The following is an 18,577-nucleotide window of genomic DNA, read 5'->3' as shown; positions in this document are numbered from 1 at the left end:
ATAGGCAATTTATTTAGCCTTAAGGGCCACACACCAGTTGCTACACTTCCAAATCCTACGGTTTAGATGGAATTTGGCACAGAATTAGCAGAATAACTTGCCACTGGCAGCTAATCCTCTACTTTGTTTGTCTCTGAAACCTTTAAATACAAACTCAACATTATTTTAAGAACAAACAAAAACTAAAAATAAGGGTCTGTGTCCCTTTAAACAGCAGCTGCACATGCCTCATAAGCCATTCCCTAATTCTTTTGGGGAAATGTGGTCATGTATATGACCATATGACCACATGAAATAACAGTTAACTTTGGTTTACACATTTAAACACACACACACACCCCAGCATACATTGGATATACTTGAATTGCCTTTTGCTATATCAGAGGACTTATGAATAGGTGGGTCCTTGTTTGTTAGGAGAGTTTAATGTTATTCTCACAATGGTTAGGTACATAAGGTTGAGAGAGAATGAATGGGCCAAGAACTACCTGCATGGCTGAGTAAGGATTTGAACCTACATCTCCCCTGTAATAGCCCAGCACTGTAGCCACTGAACCACCCTGGCTCTAATCAGGGTTAGCCTCAAGGGTAGGCATGGTTGAGCACCTGCCAGGGGCCCATACCCCACAAGGGGTCCACTGACACGAGCCCCCTGGACTTGCTGTCCCTCTTCACCAATGCAATCTGCACGATCACTCGCCTCTAGCTCTTGCCCAGGCAATGGAGGTGATGATAAGGAGGAGCAGTTGATGCCATTGCCAACTTTCTCCCTGGCTCTCTGCCTGTCAAGCAAGCAAGTTGTAGCAAGCAATGATGAGAAAAAAGATGAGGAGCAATAGAAGCTAGTGACAATAGTAGAAAGAATGTGTCTTGGCCCAGGGACCTGAAAACCTGGAGCTGGCACTGGCTGTAATGATGATTATACTTTTGCAATTTGGTAAATGGAAAGGAATAAGGCCTGGCTTATGCAGGACATGGGTTACCCACGTAAGCCTTGCTCACTTTCAAATGCACTGCCAACACATGAGCAGGTCATTTATGTGTTAATGCAAACATGGGAATGAACTAACACAGGTATTTCAAATGCATGTAAGAATGACTAGGAACAATTGAAAACCCTTTATGGGCAAGGTCTTCCCTATGGTTGAGTGTCCAAAACAAAGTAGATCTAAGGAGATGGGTAGTGAACAAATGGTATCTTAGCTACATAATTCTGTATCAGGAAGTTCATACAGGCACATTTATTTATTTTTAGAAAAACGCATACCATATATTTGCTATGAGCTATTTGGAAATAAAAATAATAAAATAAAAATAACAAAATGAAAGTCATAATCATAGCCTTTATCCTTGAATGACATCACCTTTATGCCAAGCAAAACAAGAGCCAATTACAGCTTCTCTGAATGGTCATCATTTAAACAAAAGGCAATGGACGGGAAAGCATTTTTCCTATTTATTCTGGAACAATATATGTTCTTAATTTATGGTACAGCCTGAATAACACAATAGAAGCAATTTCAGCTTTCATTATATAAAGCAAGATTTTAAGACCCGTTATTTCAGAATTTTGTTTCTAAAAAAATTCTCTATTATTATTATTATTATTATTATTATTATTATTATTATTATTATTTTAAAAAGTCTGGCCTCCGATTATTCCTCAGAAAGAAAAATCCATTGTTACCAACAATGAAATGTTCCACATCAAAACCGATTACTAGATATACACAGTTTACTTTAATTTCAAGAAGAACAAAAGCAGTTTTCGGTAAATTAGATTTCTTTTTCTTTTTCTGTATTACCGTTTGTAATACCTTCATTTTGACAGGTGAATAAGCTTGTGTTAGTTCCCTTAATGCTCTAACTAAATTGCTTGCAATAATTATAAAACTATCTGTCAAATGCCTGCAGTTTTCACTTAGATCAATGGATGAGGCCTTCTGGGGCCCTGTCTTCATGGTACCGAATTAGCACCGCCTTACCCCCAAAACTGCCCCACCCTCTTCCTGGTGGAAGGGAACCAATCGCTGGTCACCTTCCGCCACGACCATCCCTTGATTGGCCCCAGAGTAAGGTCAGACAGCAGAAGAGCTGTACTAACCTTGCTCCCACTGAAAAAGTCAGGGTAAATACCCAGTGCTTTTAATGTGCAGCTTCTCAGGAAAGCCTCATGGTGGCTATGAATCTGTGACAGCATCATATAACTGATGCAGCACAGATTTTCAGCCACTGTGGGGCTTTCCCCATGTAAAGACAGCCCCCTGATGGTTCCGTATGGGCCTGAGATCCATTTAGAGTCCACTTGGAGTAGGGCTTTTAGGGTGCAACCCAATGCATATTTAGAAAGGAAAAGTTCCTACAACTCCAGCATTCCCCAATCAGTCATGGGAATTTCAGGGCTTTTTTTCTGTCTAAACATGCATGGGCTTGCGTCCTTTGTATGCTGACTCCCTCTCTGGAATTCCCTGCAGAACAACCAACATTATTCTGTTTTCTAAAAACAAGGTTTCCCCCAAATAAAAGTCCACCAGCTATTTTATTGGTCTAATTTGAGTTTAAATCATTTTATTCTTTCATATTTTGACTTCTTTTCTCCCATTGCTCACCACTCAGGAATCTTTTAAGTTGTAGAGTGGTTTATAAATATTGTAAGCAAGTAAGTCAGTAAATTTTTACAGTAAATCATAATGATACAAAAGATTTAAGTTTTCAGTGATCAAACGGGATTTAATCAATACATTTAGCACAAGAAATGTATGAATATAGAGAACAATGAAGGCTTTCTGATATTTTCATAGATGTAATTTTAGATAAAATCACAGCCCTCATAAATATAGAAGCCACTACTCAACAAGGGACTGTAGCTCAGTGGTAGAAGACATGCTTTGGATTCAGAAGGTGTCTGGGCCAATCCCCGGGGTCTCCACTTAAAAGAATCAGATAGCAGGTAATGGGATAGATTTCTAGCTAAAGAACCTAGGTGAGATTTCTAGCTAAAGAACCTAGGTGAGATTTCTAGCTAAAGAACCACTGCCAACAAGAATATACAATCCTGGGCCAGGTGGACAAACAAACTGAACTGGTGTAAGGCAGTGTCTTAGGAATGTGCCAAAAAGTGTCATCGAAATTACTACGCTGTAGAAGATGACAGCTAGTCATGGAAAAGCAGGGACAGTTGTTGACGCAAAGGTTGCTCCCTTCTACCCAATCTGGCATTGTTCCTGATACCTGATTTTTGGTGGTCAATATTTGACGTTCAGCATTTGATAATGCTCTGGATAAGATGGAGCTTGTCCAAACACAAGATGATGCAAATGAGTGAGAAACCATCTTCAGTAGTGTGGAAGCGTTGCAGTTAACGGTCTAATCTCAAGCAAACTCTTGCACCCAGACCCCATTATTAACAACTCACAAACACCAAAAGAACTGCTCTGGATGCTACATGGAAATTGGTTAACAACAACCCTGGCCAGATTGACACCAAGCAGGATATGACACTTTGAAAATGCTTTAAAAACTGTATCTGGAGTGTGTCCTGGGCCTTAACAGGGTTGTCACTACTGTTATAAACAGTTTTAAATTAGTAGCGTAGATCCTCCCCTGACTTTGTTGCAATGCAACTAAATGTGAATTCTATCAAAGTAAAAATTCAGATTTCCATATTTTTTTTTGGGGGGGGGGAAGTTACTCAATTTGATTTTATCCTTTTCAATGTTAAACTGCAAAGCACCAGACTCATACAGTTAAGTTGTAGGGACAATTTCCATTTCATGATAAACCTGTTGTCAACTAGGCCAAGTTGGATTTGTCATTGCAATGTTTTTCTAATACAGTATGTGACTTTCAAAACATTGCATGAAGACATTTCTTGATGTTTTAAACACTTGGCTATTTTCAGAATGACAGCAGGGCTGTAACACCATCAGTTAGGAATGAAAATACCAGACTCCCCCAAAACAAAAACAAGCCTCATGTTTTACATGAATATATTATGTAGCATTTTCTAGGTGTATGAAATGTTTTACATTGTGTGTCCTTACAATCATTTCAGGTGCAGGTCATTAGAATTTCCATATTATAGAAGAAGAGAATATAGAAACTGGAGGAATAGTAACTTGTAAACACAACCCCAGTGACTCTATGCTTGAGATGGAATTTGAATATAAATGTCCAAACTGGGCCACCACAATAGCTTTTATATGGAATATATATATATATATATATATATATATATATATATATATATATATATATATATATATGATCTTTACATAGAATTATTCTACAGTATATTTAAAATGGGAAATAAGCTTTAAAAACTCATGTAGCTTCATCCTCAGACTTGCTCTGTTGGTGTCAAACTAGACATGTCAGGATTCACACAAATAGCAATTGGCGCCAATGGGAACTTTCCTCCTGATGCCAATTGCAGGTTCACCCCCTCCCCCATTCTGGATTGGGTCCTTAGTGGGGGCACAGGATTCTACCACCAACCCCCCAGGCCCACAACCAAATCTGTTATTAACTCTAAAAAGAACATTCATGCAGGTGTTAATCGCATGAATGGTTTCACATCGTGTTTGGCCCTTAGCAAACATATTCTTAGGTTGTTGCTACCAAATGCTGTGCTTTAAGACCTATTACAGAAAATAATAATATTGAAAGCATCTAAATAAGTGCAACACTGTAGCCTTCCCAAAGAGATGCACATGATGCTTACAATGCCTTCCTTCATATCCTAGGTAAAACATTTAATTTGTGCCAGAAGCATATTATGGGAGTGGAGTAAACAAGGAGGGGGTTGGAGGGCATCACTGGCTGCAAAACAGGAACAAAAAAACAAAAAGAGGAGAGTATCCAAGTCAGGACAGAAAAAAGAGAGAAACAGGTTTTCATGATGCTTAAAGTAATTTATTTCAAAGCCCTTTGAAATAAAGTACTTCAAGCATCTGAAGAACCTGTTTGTCTCCCTTTTTCTGTCCATAAATAGCTGCAACATTTATTAGTACAGCTCACAGAATTTGGATGTGGTATAGGGCATGGATGAAGTCACTGGGCAGCATGATTGCAGGCCAATTCTTTGCCCCAGCCTACGTGCTAGGGTAGTGTAGGAAGTGGTAGGGTTTGGGAGGGCAGGTCCATCACAATGTGGACTAGTAACCTAAGTCCCCCCTGCAACCTAGGTGTGTGGCAGGCACGGCAGCCCCCAATTTGGGCTAGGGTCTTGAGGTCGTACACTAAGATGAGGACCCTGGCTTTTGGGACCAGAGTCCCCCACCCCTGCTTATCCCCTAATGGCCACAGTACTATAAGGGGTGGACGAGCTCCCTGTGCTTTCTATATTCAAGTTAACTTTTATTGTGGCTGTTTTTATTGCTGTTTTTTTCTATACAGTGTTTTTTTTAATTGTTTGTTTTATGAGTTCATAATCTGAATATAAACACCATTGAAAAGATGGGATATAAATGTATTATATAAATATATAAATAGATACATTTCAGGAATGCTGAAGGGTGCTAGAATGTCTCATTTCTTGCCAGGAAATTAGCAACCTAAACCTCAGAGCAATCATTTGAGCCAAGCAGCACTCAGAACACATTGTAATGACCACAATTCCAATGCAACACCATGATTTGTGGAATTGGCATAAAGCAGGCCAAGCTGTTCTACTCACACAATAGTGGGAAAGTGTCCACCTTCGTAAAAATAAAACATTGCACTTGCAGACAGTGCATTTCAAGCCTTGAAAGTCTTCAAAGAGTTCTAAGAACATTTTTTTCCCATTCATTTGATTTATTTTTTGGATTTATACCCTGCCTTTCTACCCAAAAAATGGCACCCAGGGCTCCACTCCACAACCATTTACCAGGCCCAGGATAAGGAGACCATGCAAACCTATTACGTAAAACATAGGAATTTTTTTTATATTATTATTATTTGCTGTGCCAGACATCACAAAGCTTGGTATTATGCTACCGTGGGAGGCATGTTCATCAGCACAGATGTTAAAGACTTGCTTGGTGCTCAAATATTTGTGCATTGTGTATCTCTGGTTTCAAAACACTATTGCCATGACCTAAAGCTCATATGCAGGAGATTCCCTGTTAATTTTTCAATGAGAAACACTCCGCATACATATCAGAATCTTGCATTTTATATGGAGAGCCTTCTCTATTCCTAGAAGGGAACAGGCACAACTCTATGGACATGGCCTCTCAGTTGTACATCAGAGCTGATAGACTGCAGTCCTTGTTTCTGTCTTCCATTTCTATCTATGGCATCCTCACTGCCATGCTTTTTAATACAGCATACTTCCAAATGCCACTAAAAACTCACGGACACACACACAGTCCTGTCAAGAAAATTAGGTCAACTGAGATAAACCTGCTAGCTTTGGAACTGAGTTCCGTATTGGCAAGCTTTGACATGCATTCCCCAAAGTGCATTCCTGACAGTAAGCAGGTCATTGAATTAAAAAAAAAATGGACCTCTTCAGAATTCAGTTGTCTCCCCTCACACTGGGTTGTGAATTGCCTCTGATAGAGTGGCAGACCACGAGCTCTTACCCCATCCATTTGTCCAAGCTTTGCAACTTCAGTATAACAGCAGCTGAAAAGCCATTAAAAAAACACAAAACCCTCAAACGACATTTCAGGATCACTCCATGCTAAGCTAAGACTGTAATCAACAGTCTTATTGTCGCTTCAGCTGGAGCACACATATGTCTCCCCAAGATGCTGAATCTGTTCTCACAGTCCCCTATGATGCAACTTGCAGCAGACAGTGCAATTATAGGCTGAGAGCAAGAAATGCAATCATATGTTTGAGCCGCTGATTAAAAAGTGGATATTGTTTTGTTAGAAAGGCATCAGCTGCAGCGCTTCAGAGAAGATATGGCTGCTTGCCTTTGAAAGGATCTGATTCAGTTAAACGCAGAACTCTTTCTGGAATACTAACTAAGGAATCGAGGCGGAAGAGATTGATCGCTGAGGTAGTCTTACAGCTGGCAACATAGATATGTATGAACTGTGGGACACTAAAATGGAGTGGAAATAGAATCAAAGGGCTCTCATTTTGAGGCCACATTTAAACTGAAGCCCTATTACATGTTTTGAATTTTTTTTATACAACATTCCCCAAGCATGTCTTTGAAATGTTGCAGGTATAGAATTAGAGGCAGTCCAGTACCAGAGGCAGTGAGCCTGCATACACCAGTTGCTGTGGAACATGGGTGGGAGGGTGCTGTTGCACCATGTTCTGCTTGTGAGTCTCTTGTCGACGGCTGGTTGACCACAATGTGAACAGAGTGCTGGACTAGACGGACCCTTGATCTGATCCAGCAGGGCTCTTCTTATGTTCTTAGGATGCATACCCCAGCAATACTAGATTAAAAATATTTTATTTATTTATTTATTGCATTTTTATTCCACCCAATAGCCGAAGCTCCCATGGTAGCATAATACCTAGCTTTGTGATGTCTGGCACAGCAAATAATAATAATATTTTTTAAAAATCCTATATTTTACGTAATAGGTTTGCATGGTCTCCTTATCCTGGGCTGGTAAATGGTTGTGGAGTGGAGCTCTGGGTGCCATTTTTTGGGTAGGGTATAAATCCAAAAAATAAATCAAATGAATGGGGAAAAATGTTCTTAGAACTCTTCGAAGACTTTCAAGGCTTGAAATGCACTGTCTGCAAGTGCAATGTTTTATTACCATGGGAGGCATGTTCATCAGCACAGATGTTAGCTTGGTGCTCAAATATTTGTGCATTGTGTATCTCTGGTTTCAAAACACCATTGCCATGACCTAAAGCTCATATGCAGGAGATTCCCTGTTAATTTTTCAATAGGAAACACTCTGCATACATTATGAATACCTCCCTCATTTTTCATAGGGTATTCTTTGTTTTCTGTTTATATCACAAAGTGCATAATTCTGATTCTTAATATGGCTTGACTGCTGCATGATGCTGTACAATATAATCCTAAACAAAGGTCTAGTGACTGATATTTCTGATTTACATTTATTTTCATCCTGTATGGCTTATCAATACAGCTATAGGAGTAATGAAGAAATAGTGTATTCATCTAGATACTAATTTAAGAAGCATGTTAACTGACAAATTCCAAGATCACTTGATTCCTCAACAGTCTCTGAAGGCTTGCAGTGCATAAAATTACTCCTCCTCTTCTTCCCCTTACTAGGTCTGATCTTACATTAACATAAATTGTAAGGTCTCAGAAGGTGGGGGCTGTCAGTGCAGTCTTATGCAAGCTGATTTACAAAAGCTTTGGCTATTGGGCAGCATAGAAATGTAATAACTAACTAAATTCCATTGAATCCTATTGAGTTCAATAGAACTTTCTCTGTTCTTGTTTGTTCTGCTGTGATCTCTATGCTGATGGATTTCATAACTACATTACCATCTCTAACACCTATTCAGGTTCATATTTCTGTCTCAACGACATTTTTACCTGGATATCCTTCCAATGTCCCACATTTAATATGGCTAAGAGTGGTTAAACTTTCCTGGATCCTTATCCCAACTAGGGATGTCTGAGAATTTCAGTTCAGTTCATTAAATATCAGAACTTGTTTGCAACCCTGAATGCAGATGTTCATGGGAACTCACTTCTTGGCCAAAGTTTGCATATTCTTGAGTTTGCAATCATGCTCGAACAATGCATTCACTAGAAAAAATGAGCACCTTATGTGGAAATTTTGGAAAACACACCCACACCATGTTTTCATGCTTTTTGTCTATAGGGAAAAGTATGCACTTGGAAGCATGCTTTAAAAATGTGGATCCAAATGTGCACTTTTCCCATTTGAACCACACCCCCAAACTCCACCTTGCATTCAGGAATGGGAGTTAGAAGAACTGACCTTTGATGTGGAAATTGGCAAAGCTCAAAGTTCTTCCATCACTATTCCTAACCAATTCGAGGTGCAGGGTACCCACATTTCCCTTCTCTGAGAGTAAATATATGATAATAAATAAAAAGTAACAGCAGTCAAATTAGCTGCCTGATGCGATCACCTCACTCTGCTTAATGATGGGGCTCTCCCTGCTTGACAGCTATGAAACAACAGCAAAAAAACTTAACTAATTGTTCTTGTTTTGTATGGTTGCTTTTATCTCTTAGTTGTCTGTGTTGTTGCTGTAGTAGTAGTAGTAGTAGTAGTAGTAGTAGTTGCTGTTGTTATTTTATCCTTTTGCTATGGTTTGCTAGGCCAAAGGTGGAAATAAATGAACTGAACTGAACTTAAGATGACAGTTTGGTGCACTTAACTCTCTGTATAACAGCCTGGCCATACAGTGGTTCCTAAGAGAGACCATCAACGAACATATTTTAATGAAGAGAAAGAGATTTGCCATTAGGCCTGCATTAGCAACACATTTGTGAACTGATAGCCCTTAAGAGAGAGAAGAAAAATACAGAACCATAAGAATTAATGTTAAAATAATTGTAATTTTATACGTGAACAGAGATAAACAGGTTCCACATTAGATACTGTTATCTCATTCTTAGGAAGTGATGGATAGCTTTGTAATTTCTCTCTTCAAACTAGCCAGCTACAAGGAGATAATTTCCTTGAAAAGCATTAGGTACTGTGTGGGAGAGAAAACACTCTCTGATTGAATCATGCATTTTAGAGGAAAAGGCTACATTAATTCTCTAATTTAGTAAAATTAAGAGGTAGCTGAGGCAGGTTGTCTTTTTATGGTGTTCATGCATTTGTCAGCCTAATGGATAGTTAAACATTTTTCTCTACTGCTCTAGCTTTGGTGTAAGCAAATAATATTTAGAGGTATGAAAGGGATGTTGCTCAGATAGAACTGACAGTTGATTCTGGACAAAGATAGGGAATATAAGAGAACTAGGAATACATTTCTGGGTATTTTCTCTGATCCTTGCTTTGGGAACCCCATTTTTTTTTTTAGATAGTGCCTGTAATTCTAGCCATCACCTGTCATACATGGTGGAATCTGGGTTACACCTCTGTTCCACTGCTCCACATTATAATTAGGTCTTTGGGGCTATAAGTATTGTTGATATGGTGCCCTAACCTAGGAGTGTGTTTTGGATATCCCAGTGGTCCTGTTAAAATAAGAATCATTTTATAACTGCAAAAATCTCTCCAGCTACCGTTCCAAATTATTCAAGCATCCCCCCCAGCCCGTGTCCTATTTCTGGCAGGAATGGTTGGTACTCCTCTTGTTTAGGCAGCAGCAAACCTGGAAAATCATAGGTGGATCAGGATTGAGAAGGCTGGGTGCTGTGTAGAATCACCAAGCCCGTTGTATTTTTATTTTTTACTTCCCCAAGTGACACCAAAGCCACTTTACTGAATGGCAGTAAGGAACTACTCAAATATTTATCAATTTTCTCCCCCGCTAATAATGAAACACTACATTTTTCCCAATTGTGGATGAGAACAAAGGTTTGATGTTTACTTTTGAATTACATTTTCAATTCTGGCATACCATTAGCCATATTCATAGATATTCATTAAAAAATATGGCACCACTTGGTTTCAAGTGTTGCAGTAAGACCAAAGATTTCATTGTGTGTTATTTTGAATCAAAATTGACAACAGTGGTGCATAAATGTGAGAACCAACTGTGGTATCTGTAGGTAGCCCTTCAAGAGGAAATGTTTTATCATCTGCTCATTCTTCAAACTAGATTGCATAATTGGCACTTAGTTATCATTAAAATTCATAAGTACCTGTTTCAGAATCCAAAATTGTCCAATATGTATTGCTTGGCGGTATTATGCATGATTTCTCCCAGATGTGCTTCTCTGGCTCAGCACATATGCAGTCAGCATTCAGGGTGACCAGGTTGCTTTGTAGGTACATAAGCAAAAATTATTTAACATTAGCTTCTTGCTCTCACTGAAATTCTTCCCAGTTGCTGTGAAACTATATCTATGTACATTGGGAGGCAGAGTAGGACTGTCCCTGCTGGTCCAGCCCTCAAAATAACTGCATCCACTAGCCTTATCCCTGACGTTTGCTCATCCACCAGAGGACTGAAAGGAGCAAACTGTGTGCGCGCAAGCGGTCCACACAATTTGGGATCCAATACAATCAGGGTTCCGAGTTGCATGGGGTACCCAGGCACATACAGCTGCATCCATGTAGGCACCCTGTCAGACTTTCTGGCTAATGGACTGGATCCAAATTTAGTCATGCTTAGTAGACCCATTGCAATCAATGAGACTTATATCAGTCATAACTAGGTCAAAATCTGAGAGGGTCTACTCAAAGTTTGACTAAATCTGCATCCAACCCAATGTGTGGAGGTTGGGAACAAGACTAGTAGTGATACCACGGGCCAGATAGAGTGTGTTAAGTCCTGCTTCCTCGTCATGTGTTTACACCAGGAGGAAATGACTGAAAAGGAGCTAATGTAAATGGCAAAGCCAGCTGCTCTGAAGGTCCATGCACAGAATTTTTTAACATTACCTCCATATCAGCACAATCCTGTAGGTGGCTAATGGGCAAGCTACTTGGTGGCTAATGGGAATCATATGCAGAATCATATGCCCTTGATTTTCACTGGCTGGATTTCACCCATAGAACTGGGGCTCTGTGGAGAGGGAGAGAAGGAAGCTTGGGCAGCCAAAGATTCTTTGTAAGCCAGCTGCCCCAGTCTTTTCTCTCTACACCCACAGACCCACCCTTTCCCCCACTTCTCAGAGCTCATGTTTGTGAACTCATAGGCCCTGTTCAGAAGCCACCTTAGACCACGGTGGCCACTGTAGTTTAAGGTGGCTTCTGAACAGGGCCATAGAGTCTTTTGGCATGGTTCTTTCTGCATCAGCTGCAAGGGGGTGGGGAGCTTGGAGTCCTGGGTTTGAGGTTGGAGCTTTGTCTCTGAGCTTTGATCCAGGAATCTGAAGTATGCTATGGCCTCCCAGACTGTCTAGGGGCTATAGGATTGCTCCCTCACTGTTGAAATACTCAGTTGAGCACATTGGTTAGTGAGCAAAAAAGGTGGTTTCCATGGTGTCTATTGTTTATTGAATGTATACAGGGCTGTTTAGTAAAGAACAAAGGGAAGTTCTCCTGTTTCTTACAGTAGGCCAGATTTTCTAGGCTTCCCGATGCTGATAAAAGTGTAATCCTCAAACCAACAATTACCCAGTTACCTAATCTCCTCTGCTTTACTGTTTTACAGGTCCCCCCGCCCCCATATTAGAATGTTGAGACGTCTTAGTCATAGAGACAGGTAACTCATTACCTGCCTGCAATGTTTTCTGCACATTCTAAATATTGGGAAAGGGTATAAAAGATTGGGCTGAGGCCTAATCAATTTGGTGTTGCCCCGTGGGGGAATGTGCACAACCAGCCTGGAGAACTTTTGGCCCTAGGAATTATCTCTAATATGCTGTTGATTGGAGACCCCAGCATACTCAGGTGTGCAGAAGTTGCCAGTTCTATCAACTAAAGAGATATGTGAGCTTTCTGTCTATTTTTATTCTGCATTTTCTATCAATAAACCATCATTCCTTTCACAAGTGGTCTGATTTCATCTAGGTAATCCCCCCCCCCCAATTGTTTTACTGAACCCTGAATAGATCAGGCCTCAAGATTAATACAGTGCCATGAAGTATGTGATCAGACCAATTAACCTTTTTTTTTACTCTGTTTGGGTTCTTTTGACTGTTTCTTGCAAAATTTCATGTAGTTGGTGTCCCCCATCTATATCTAAAATGTCTCTTGTTCATGGGTATACTTTTTGCCTTAATTTCCAAGCCATGACTACTGCCAGTAACTAAAATACCTAGGTCCCAATTCAGTAAGGAACATGCACAGGGCACCATTGTCAGGAACGTGCAAACATTACAAACCGTGAGCTCTCTCGGAAAAACAAATTATTTTTGTTCTCATACATTCTAAGGAGGTGTATAATTATTACAAATCTGATTCTGAATTAAGCTGCAGGGAGTGTGCACATCACTAGTTTTAGTAATACTAAATTCTAAAATGCACTCAGTATAGCAAATATAGGTATACAAGTCTTCTGGTTTGAATATAAGAGGCAGTTGTGTGGGGCAAATGTTTGTAGAACGGGGACCCAGAACCTCAAACCTGGGGTCCCTCCACAGTTCCCCAGAAGGGCACACCTCATTCCCCTGGCCCCATTCTCTTTCCCACCACTGATAATTGTGGTTTCCTGGCTTTTGTGCACACCCCCCCCCCCAATTCTAAAAGGTTGACATGCCTCTCCTAAGGCATGAAGGCCCTTAAGCTAAAATATGATATTTTAGCCCCACCTCTTTTGCCTTCGGCCCCACCCACTCCTGGAATGTGGCCCCAGAGAGCCCAAAAGGGGTTCTGCTGAGACTAAAAGAAGGTCTACATCTCTTCTGTCAGACAACAAATCAGTGACCTGCCAGACTCAGCTTGGTGAACAAAAGGCTTCATTACAGCAGCAGCATTTACTCTCACCTCCAAGTAAAAACTTACTATAAGGGCACTCATTTGGCTTTGAAAGAGTTAGGCCTCAGCTAGAAGAGTGGGTCAGAGGGAGGCGAACTCGCGATTTTATGAGCACGAGATCGTTGCCCTGGTTTACATGCGGCGCGCAACATTGCGGCTGCCATTTTGTTTTGAAGGGGACGGAGTGCACGGGCACTCGTGCGCAAATGGTGAGGGGTGTTTTTTTTTAAAAAAAACCTTCCCCCTCCCTCCACCCCACCCCGATGGGCACAGAGATCCTGAGATGCTCTATGCCTGGATCTAGGCTCCTCGCAGTTATTCGTCCACCCACATGTTCCATGGTCTCGGGATCATCCCAAGACCATGGAAAAAGCGGGATGGAAGGGTAGGGCAATATCCCGGGGAAAGGGAGCATCATGTGAATGCGCAGGGACGATCTCGTTGTGATCCCCGGGATATCGTCCCATCTAGCTATGGCCTAAAAGTCCCCCTGGTTCATCTGAACGGCAGGGACTGGTATAGATCTGCCAGATGCAAGAGCAAGGGCAAGAGTAGCATGTTGGTTGGCAAGTAGGGGAGAGGCTTGGGCCAGATCTACAGCAAGCAGGATATAACACTTTGAAAATGGTGTATGGAATGTGTCCTGGGCCTGAATAGTTTTCAATACCATTATAAACTGTTATGAAGCAGTAGTGTAGATCCTAGATAATAAACTATCTAGTGTATTAAAGTGTCATGATATTGGTATAAATAGAGTGTTGAATACAAATTCTCTAAGTCGGAGGTAGGTCTGGTTGAGCCACTTTCAAGAAATTCTGGTATGCATTTAATGGGAGGTCGTGGGCTCTCCCACACTAGAGGCCTTCAAGAGGCAGCTGGAAAGCCATCTGTCAGGTATGCTTTAAGGTGGATTCCTGCATTGAGCAGGGGGTTGGACTTGATGGCCTTATAGGCCCCTTCCAACTCTACTATTCTATTATTCTAATTAGGGTTATGTGCAGGTACATGCAAGAGCTTTCTCAATCCCTAAAGTAGAGGGAGAAACAGCTATGCTCAGGCAGCCATTTAAGGGGAACCTACAAAAATGGTAGATAGATGAGGTTTTTCATAACAATGACATTTCTGTGTTAACACATGAATTATATTGCATGACAAAAGATTGGCTTGGATCCAGTTTAGTCAGAGTATACCCATATTACATAATTCTTTGAAATCTAATATCCTTCCTGCATCCTTGGATGATTATGCATTCACTAGATGTAATTTGAATTTACAGGGGGTTTTGTGTATGCTGGACAAATGTATTAATTTGATTGTATATAATGTCCTAAAAATCTAGTATGCTTTATGAAGACTTGAAAAATAATGGACTGGCCATTTATTTAATTTAGGACTGTCATTACAAATTTAGTGTTTCTGTATGTGTTGGACAAATAATGTTAATTTCATTGTATATGATGTCTTAAAATTTTACAGAAGTGTTATGAAATTTTATAGAAATTGCCCTTTTGAGTACTTGATAGATATAAAAAACTATTTATGTCTTCCTTTCAATGAAATTATCTTCTTGTTCATTGTTGAGAAGAATGAATAGGGTACAAAATCTGAGCAAAAAAGAAGAAAAGAAAAGCTACTGAAAAAAAGTTTAATATATTTTACAGGTTGTACAAGTAACAAAGAATTAAACATCAACTCCTGTACACAAAATAATATTAAACAGTATCAGACAAGATGATCCTGACAGAATACATCTCAACAGTGCACACAAATGGGACCTGGGTATGTTCAATAGCAGTAGTACTGTTCAGGAAGGCTATTTTCGGCAAACTGGCTTCCTCTAGTATTTACAGTTAAAACAATTGTGCTTTTGCTTATCCAAGATAAGAGTGCTCTTTTCTAAAGGAAGGAGAGAGAGGAAAAACAAAACAAAATGTGAAATGGTACACTGCACCGTGACCCGGATGTGTACCATCTCTATCCTACAGGAGAAACAGATATTGTGTGAATGTTTCTTCAGGGCTAAAAGTCTGACTCAGGTGCCGGAACTTTGTTGCCCCCAGGAAAGACATTTGCAGCACCTGTTTGATCTACCTGAGCCCAGCCCCACTGGATTGGGACACAGATCTTTAGTTACAATGGGGCTTGTAGTAGCCACACTTCTTCCTCCAAACTCATCTCCTTTACAAAAAAAAAAAGGGGTGGGAGTAAGCTATAAATGCTATTGCTTGTCTGGATGGATGCTACCTCACTGGATCTCAACCTAAATCTTGAAGATTCTAAGAGGTCACACATATTCTATGCTTAGTGAAGTCAATGGGAATTGTAACCAGTATGGAAAGTTGCCACAATATTGACCAATTGGAATCGTCATCTTAGTAGACTTTCAACATGAACTTGAACATGTGAATGCATCTTTACCTGCAAATTGAAAATCAACTGGAAAATGAATTCATTTTTATTTAAATCAGGTATAGTTCCATTTTGTTGGCTTGGATCCAGACTTAGCCCTACTGTAAGCATGGCCTAGTCTGGATCCAAATTTATATATATATATATATATATATATATATATATATATGAGAACATTTTTGTGGGCAGTGTAAAACTGAGCACTATCCAAACAGGCCCCCAAATCAAGTTAAATGTTGAGTCAACATCACATTTTAGAAAGTTATTTGAGAGGGTAAATCATCTCACAGGAGAAAAAGCAAATATATTATATATTTATCTTCGTTAATCTCAGGAACTCCAGAGCTCCTAAAAGAAACAGGCATGAATTATAAAATACTGATCTATGATTTACCAACATTCGCAGGAAAAATGATCTGAATGAAAACAAATTCCCTTTCTTACTTTGCATTTCTAATAAGACTCTTCCTATAATTTTCTGTTAAGGCATCAGTTTGCCCACTAGATATATGCCGGTAAATAGTGCTAGCCAATATTACAATAGATATTCATTAGGCAAGAAAATATGGTATGGAAAAGAATGGAAATAAGAAAAATAATAACATTTACTTATGTCTGAACTTAGGTAACTTACTTAATGAGTGAGTGTGTTTGTATGTACAGATATAGTCCCACTGAGAGCAACCTTACCTCCTCATGTGAAGTCTAGTAGCTAATCTCAGTAGATTTGAAATGGTACCTATATTTTCACAACCCACAAAGAGGAGAAATAGATTGAAAAGCTCAAGACAAAGACATACAGCAGGATCTGAGATAAAGTTTTCACCAGTGTCCTTTGAGTGAAATGCAGGAGTGTTGCCATTGAGGGAAAACTTCTGAATTTGTACTCCTGTAACTGAAAATCTACAAGAGCAAAATATTCTGACAAACAGGGGCAGCATGGGTGCTGCCATCTTGGGTTCTACTTATCATACACAAAAGGTGGAGAGGCAAGATGGCAGTGCCCGTAGAAAGGCAGTTGTGACATCCTGATTGGCAGGTAGTGTCATCCTAGATTTTCAGTGAAGTAGATACAAGACCTGAAAAAGAGGATCTGCAATATAACATTTTTAATAGACTTTTCCATCTTTTAACCCTTTCCCTTCTCCTATTAAATCTGACTCAATCAATCTTATCTGTTTCTTTCCCAGTCCACACCTACATGTTTCTTCAGAAGTAAGTCGCTCTGTGTTCAGTGGTGCTTACTCCCATACAGCCTGTTCTAATTAAATGAAAATCTCTTCCGTTGTGTGGTGTGCTATCATATGTTTTTATTGATTCTCAACTCTAATTTTTTTTCTGTTAGAATTACCTTGGAAAATGGAAATTTCCCTGAGATGGAAAACATACAAGTGGTAATAACCAGTATTTTAGCCCTTTCTTAATTATGGACCTGTAGGAATAGACTGAATAGGGAAAAACTGACAGATCAGAGTTAAATATCTGGATTCAGGTTATGTGAGTTGATGATAAAGGCACTAGTCTCAACTTCTTTAACATGGCTGTGTAAAAGTTTATACTTTTATGAACTGTCATTGTATTCTGGTTAGACTGTTCCAGAATTGCCATGTTTCAAAAACAAGTATGTCTATATAATTATGGTAAAAATGAATCTCAAGCAGCCTATAATATTCTTTAAAAAAATTCTTATGGACTGAAAAATATATATAACTACAACCAGTTGCATTGCACTATTTTTTAAAAATAAAATATCTACTTTCTTGTTGCGCTGAAAAAGGTGAGCTTATGTACGGCCACAAATATAAATTGAAGTCTTTTGTGAGGAAGGTAAAACTTACTTAGTGAGAAAACCACATGAAAGAAAAATTGTTAAATGCCATCAAACGACCTCATTGCATGTGCCTCATTGAAACAAATGGAAGTTGGTGCTAGATTTGGCGGCTATATACATAAACACAGTCACTAGTAAATGCAACAGTCTTAAGTTGCCTCCGTAAACATGCCTTTTCCAAATCCTTAGGATTTTGCACTACACTTCCTCCACTGCTTATGTTGCTTATGATATTTTACTTTACGTGATTTTATGGTGGACAAGGAATTTCACATTTAGCTTTCTTCTAATGGATTTGTCATTCTCATCCACTGTAGGGAGCTCCAATGAGTGAAACTGATCTAGAGTCAAAACAGAAGAGAATACACTAAATGCCAGGTCTTGGGAAGCAAAGATGGAAGAAGGCCTTCATGTCCCACCAGTGGACTCCTCAGAGCCATCTGGTTGGCCACTGTGGGAAACAGGATGGTGGACTAGATATATTGCTGGCTGGATCAAGCAGGGATCTTCATACAATCTTATGAAGAGGTAAGGATGTATTCATAACTCACTAGTAGTTGGATCAGATGAATCACTGGTCTTCATTTGGTAGGCTTTGACCCAGATGTGGGCTAGAACTTTAAAACAGATTATATCAAGCACCATGCCAATCTTTTGGAGATGATAGAGGTAGATGGACACACACACATGGACACACACATATAAAAAGAGTGTTAAGGTAAAAACAATATACAAGTTAAGTTGGGGTAAAAGGTGGGTTCCAGGCTGGAAAGGGGCGAAGGACACTGACAGAAATTATTCAACTTAAAAAGAAGGCATGGCCAAGCTCCAAGTTTCAGTCTGTTCCATACCCAAAAATAACTCTGGGGCCATAGCT

The sequence above is a fragment of the Elgaria multicarinata genome, chromosome 6 (genome assembly GCF_023053635.1).
Source record: "Elgaria multicarinata webbii isolate HBS135686 ecotype San Diego chromosome 6, rElgMul1.1.pri, whole genome shotgun sequence".
In the NCBI taxonomy this organism is placed as follows: Eukaryota; Metazoa; Chordata; class Lepidosauria; order Squamata; family Anguidae; genus Elgaria; species Elgaria multicarinata.
Note: the sequence above shows the minus strand (reverse complement) of the source record.